Source organism: Stegastes partitus, unplaced genomic scaffold (genome assembly GCF_000690725.1).
Source record: "Stegastes partitus isolate 25-593 unplaced genomic scaffold, Stegastes_partitus-1.0.2 Scaffold938, whole genome shotgun sequence".
NCBI lineage: Eukaryota > Metazoa > Chordata > Actinopteri > Pomacentridae > Stegastes > Stegastes partitus.
This window is the reverse complement of record NW_007578669.1, coordinates 267,061-273,060: the sequence shown is the minus strand read 5'-3', so window position 1 is coordinate 273,060 and position 6,000 is coordinate 267,061.

Here is a 6,000-nt window from a genome sequence, read left to right as displayed (position 1 = left end):
TATTGTCTTATTGTAATTTTCTTGTCGTTTGAGAGTGATTTAGATGAATTTTCACTACAGATGAAGTGGCTCTGCTTTGTTCGCAGCGATGCCGAAATCATTCACTACATGTAACCTGCATCCCTCACACTGATAAACAGCAGCTCTGTGTGTCCTGGACTTGGCCTGCAGTCAGCAAATCGCTCACAGTGTGACAGTCACTGATCACTGCTTACCTCAGGCAGGATATCACCGAGAAGGTGATAGCGCAGGCATAAGTGATTAGGAATAAAGGGATGCCATCTGTGGTGTGACTGTCAATCTCCTCCTGCTTGGATTTGGAGGTGTAGTAAGACACCTACAACAGAGCACAGCAGCAGAAAGAAGCCAACATGAGCACTTTGAGGCACAAGTCAGTTTACACACGGATGTCATGACAGCAGTAGCGCCGGTGTGGCAGCGCAGCTCGGATTCCAGGACAGTATGTCAGGAAGGAAGCACACAGAGTGAGACGGTACAAATGCATTTTGTCACACATTAGTTGCACTTATTTTAGAAATGAACGTTTCTCGTCCCCAAAGCAACATCTCAGTACAACACGTCACCCGATTTCCAACATTAAATGTAATCATTTCATTATAATGTGTTACAGTTTATGCCTCAGCTGCTTCAATGGCTGATTTCTTGCTGTGCTTAGACACATTGTGAGTGTGTATTTGTAGCGCATACAGTCTCACTTATCAGGTTGTAAAAGGAAAAAAAAAGAAACAACAAAGAGGGCATAAACTTATTTAGTGGCAGCTACTGTATTCAGATTAGTGATAGATGAGGCGTGAAGTGCAACACAGCAGTAACAAACTAAAAGATGTTTTCAGAGTTCCATATTGTTAAATTTAGCTAAAGTAAAATGTGATTTAAATATTTCCACTTGATTAATATTTCTAGGTCAAGGTTAGTCTGTCAATAAATAACTTAGACCATCTCCTACATTTTCAGATGTGACTATAACTTAATACAACAAGATCACTCAAACTGTGTAAATCAAATTATCTGTACTCAGTGACGTGACCTAAATGGAGCCCAGGTTACAGGTTTATCTTGTTGGTTATCTTGGTGGTGGAGAGCAGACGTCATAAAAAGGGTGCAGGAGCGTTTTTTTCATTGATATCAGTGATCAACCCTGAGTGACTGATAGTCTAATGAGGCTAATGCAGGTGAAATGAGGACTATTGTATATCTATCATTTATGGCTATATGCATCCTTATCTGGAAAGAATTTCTTGATGCTGACAGCGGCATTTTCTCGACCTTGAACAGCTCAATTGGGATAAAAATCATTCATTGATCTTTTGTCATTAAATATTAAACAATATAATGATTCTGGGAACTGCAATAATAATAATAATAATAACAATAAAAATTCATGCATTGTATGGCTTCCAGATCGATGTTGGTCGTATGGTCACGTGGTTATTTATTTATTTTTGTCTTATTGGGGTAAAATGCATCATGTAGTGATTATTTTGCGTCTCTTCGTCACAGCTTTCAGTGTCTTTTTGGTACCTATGCATCTTTTGTTGTCAATTTGCATAGTTTTTTTTAGCTAATTTGCATATTTTGCTTTTTTTTGCAGTCAATTTACATTAACTTGTGCAAACTTTTACACATTTGCTGTGGTTTTGTATTGTTTTGTGGTTGTTTTATACCTTTCATAACTATTTAAATTTCGTTGTGGTCATTTAGCATTTTTTTGTCATCATTTTTTAGCTTTTTTTATGGTCATTTGTATCTTTTTGTCATTAGTTTATGATTTTTTAAAAACCTCTGATCATTTTTGTTATCATTTTGTTGTGTTTCTGGTCATTTTGAGCTTCTTTGTGGTCATTTGTATGTTTTTCTTGTTAGTTTAAGTCTTTTTGTGGTAATAGTTTTATCATTTTGACATGATTTTTGTATTGTTTACAGTCATGTTGAGCCTCTTTGTGATCATTTTGCATCTCTTTGTAGTTATTTTTTGTCTGTCTGTGGCTGTTTTGTGTTTCCTTAATCGACTGATTGACTTTTGATTAAATAATGAGGTTCTGACCCCTTTGGGCCTCTGTGCTACCACACAGTAGGCTCACTCAGTAATTCAACATCACATGACATCAAATGAAATATTGTTATATATAGTTATGAACTTCAGCTTTAAATAAAGCAACCAGTGTGGATAAAGGTGTAGCAGTGCGATACATACATCGATGAGTTTGTGGTCCATATCAGCAGAGAGAAGCGCTTTGAATCCTTTCAGCCATAATTTTGAGGCTTCAGCATCGTGATTCCCCAAGAAGTAGAAGAGCTTCATAGCCTGAGCGCTTCTCACTGAGCTGCTGCCATCTGTAACGACTCCGCCGAGCACAGAGCCCAGAAACACCGAACTGGATCTGTACGTATATGTTGGGTAGGTGAGGCCGTGTGACTCAGTTTCATTGGAGCTCAGGATGTCTAGGATGACATTCGAGACGCATTCTCCATTGACTTTGGCGCACAAGTCAGTGAATCCCAGTCTTCCGTTGTCCACGGTCATGTTAAGGATCCTGTTGTTGAGTCTGATGATGTCCTCAAAGGCGAGACCGTCCAGGATGTTTAGGTTGTCTCTTGCCACAGCGATGAGGGATGCAAAGTCAGGTTTGTCGTACAGCCTGTCTTCAGAAAACATGGAGTCATTGTAGGGGAAGTTTTCTCTCACAAAAGCCCTTGTTACCTTCGAGGGTCCTTTTCTCGGCGTGAATTGCCGCTCAAGATCATTGTCCGCCCTGTCATTGAGAAAAATGAAGCCTCCGCCGAGGGCTGCCGAGAGGAAAATAGGGAAAACGAAAAAATAAAAAGGATAGGAGCCTACTGTCGATCCAAGTTTCCCAAAAAGGCCCGACAGAGGCTTTGAGATGCAATCAGTGCGTCTGCAGCCCATCTTCGCACTTAGAGGTGAGCACAAATGTGTCTTTATAAAGGGTGTGAAGACTATATCGTTCCAGACACACCCTTTCTTTTTCTTTTTTTTTTGAGCTAGACGGTGGCAGCAATCAGAATAATTAGTCCTATACCAGTAACAAAACCAGCAGGGATATGATAGGCATGATCTCATGCTTCTGGAGATAAAATGATAAGAAGCCCTTTAAATGATAAAACAGCTTTACTACACAGACTTGATCCAAGATTTCCGAGAAGCAAACGTGACTTTGAAACAATTTACAGAAACCCGCTGGCCGAGATTTCACATTTTATGACTTTACAAGGCACATGTGCACAGGTGTGCCTTTGCTTAGTAATGTTTTAACTGAATTAGCCTGTAAACTGTCACTGCGCTGGTTCTACTCATGGAGGTTATGAGTCAATACTGACATGAAAACAAGGCCATAAACAAAAGAATGACGCTCGCTACGTTATGGAATAAAGTTCAGAAGTGAAATGTGTCGGTGCGTGTGTGGTCAGACAGTAAATTTATTTTGCTGCCCTAGTTCTCGCCAACAAAAGCTGCTGATTCTTGCCTTACAAATAGATTATTTACAAAAACCCTTCAAGTGGCAATCCTGGATTTTCCTCCTGACTTTTGTATAAAGGTGCCTCTTTTGTTTTTTAAGCCTTTCCGGGACCAAAAACACAAGAGCAAAAGTGTATTCGATGGAATAAACAGTGCGTTTATCTTCTCAAACATTAGCACAGTTGCTAGCATGTGTGGATAAGATAGTGAAAATAGGTCTCGTCCTAGTTTCACTTGTTACATAAAGTGTAAATACACTAAAGTATACAAACTAGGCGTCCTATAATAGTTGTATATTGATACTAAATATTCTTTATTTCAATTGTCTTCTACATGGATCATTCACTGGTTGAGATGTGAACTTTATAAATGCATATATATATATTTGGGGGTTTTTTTTGCCTCTATTTAGATCAGGGGGAGAAGAATAGGGAGAGACCTGCAGTAAAGGGTCATGAGCGGGAGTCGAACTCACGACCGCTGTGTCGGGGAACTATAGCCCCTGTTCATAGGACACCCGCTCAACTAGATGAGCTATAGGGGCACCCAAGAGATGTGAACTTTTTAATTAGGATGTCATTATTTTAGCACAGTATGAATGGATTTTTCATTTTCATTCCAGAGATTTTCTTTGTTTTCAAATCTGCAGCTGTAACATTAAAAACTGGGGGATTTTTAGACCCAGAACTTGGTATAAAAAGAGGGGTATCTGCAATGCCCTGCTTAGCCTGCTGCCACAGTGACCTGACTCAGGAGACGAGTCAGTGCTTTAGACTCTTTGTTGTCTTCGTCGAGTCATTCCTGAGCAGTTTTTGTTCTGCTGGTGAAGGCTGCTCCTACGTATGTACAATATTTCATCATTATTTACATCCATTATTTAGAAATATAATACAGCTTTAACACAGAATATATACAGGAAGGGGGACATGTCACTTACAAAGACTATAGTAAGGACACCAGAATCTGTATCGCACAGGATTTACAGAACAAAAAGGAAACGAGAACTTCAGGCGGTCAAAAAATATATGGAAGACAACTTAAAACTTACACATACAGGCAGACATGAAAAGTTAAATTTAGTCAATTACAAACAAAAGATATCAAAAAGAAAAGACGAGCCATCAGCTAAATAGAAAACCATACACGAGGCCACAACAAAAAGAGGTTCTAGCCTGAAAAAAAAGGAAATCTCTGTGTAGTCATTACTCAGTATTACCTTAGCTCTCTCTAAATGTAGGTTTTTTAAAAAATCCTTCACATTTCTTTAAAGCTCTGATAATCATCTCTAACAGATTTTGAAGCAGTCGCTGTCTTTCATCTATTTAACCTGCAGACAGGGTTTAGTTTCTTGTAAAGAGGACTATGTGTTTGCAAAGGCGAGCACCACGTTCATGAAATTTCGATTGATTTTTGCTTGGGGCTCTTGGTCGTGTTCCTCGAGCACTTTGTAGCTCATCGTGCTGTGCTTGGTCTACAACACTGTTTTGTTGTTGCAGGTGTTGCGTGTCAAAGTAGCATCCTCATGAATGTTTCCCATTTAGAAAATCACATAGTAATGAGATGATCGATCCCTTCATTGGTTTTAACGTTCTGGCACATTGATGTAAGTAGTTCACCAGCAAGAAACAATCAGCTGGTTTTTTTGCGACCTTTGACTGAAATCAGGGATCTAATTTTTCAAACCAGGTAAAGCTGTCACATTTATCATTGTTCTCTACAAGTATCGTGTGATAAGCTTGACAGATGTAGCAATAGCAAGAGGCCAAAAGGGCCTAATGCACAATCAGTTGCAAGAATACATGGGAATGAAGCAACAGCTGGCCTCCGTGTATCAACGCGCCCTCGGCATGTAGCGTTTTAACCTTTAGCTGCACGATATATTTGGAGTGAGAGTCCGAGAGGGTCGGTTTTACACCTCCCAGCCAGCGGGCCTTCCTGTCAGTTAACCCCTGTCAGTCAGCTGTCAGTCCGAGCCCGGCCCGAATCCTCCGAGGCGACGCTCATATCTCATTTCACACAGATCCATCTCGGGGTCATTGATTTCTCATTCTGTGGGTGAGAAATAGATTCTCTTTCCTTCATCACACAGAGCAGAAGATCTGGGCAGACGGTCGCCAGAAGCCTGATGGAGGCATCAGTTAAATGCAATCTGTTTCAGGACCCCTCCGTTATTTTGTTCACCTTGAATTGAATCACTGCGTTTTGTCTGTGGGCTTATCAAAGACTGTTAACAGTAGATAGGCACTGATGCGTATTGTTCAGCCCCGAGTTTGCATCAAAATGCAAATGAGTTCAATCCTTACTCCAATAACAATCATCTTCGGGTGGCGAACTCCTGTTGACACCTTCATTAGCTCTGCTTTTCCCTCCCTCCTCTTCCTCGCACTTTGTGGAGGTACATCGGGGTGCGAATCAATGTCTTGGGTAATTAGCTGGGAAGCCTCGGGTGAACATGATGTTGAGATGTGCTGCCTGATTGTTCTACTTTTGCTTCCAGAAAG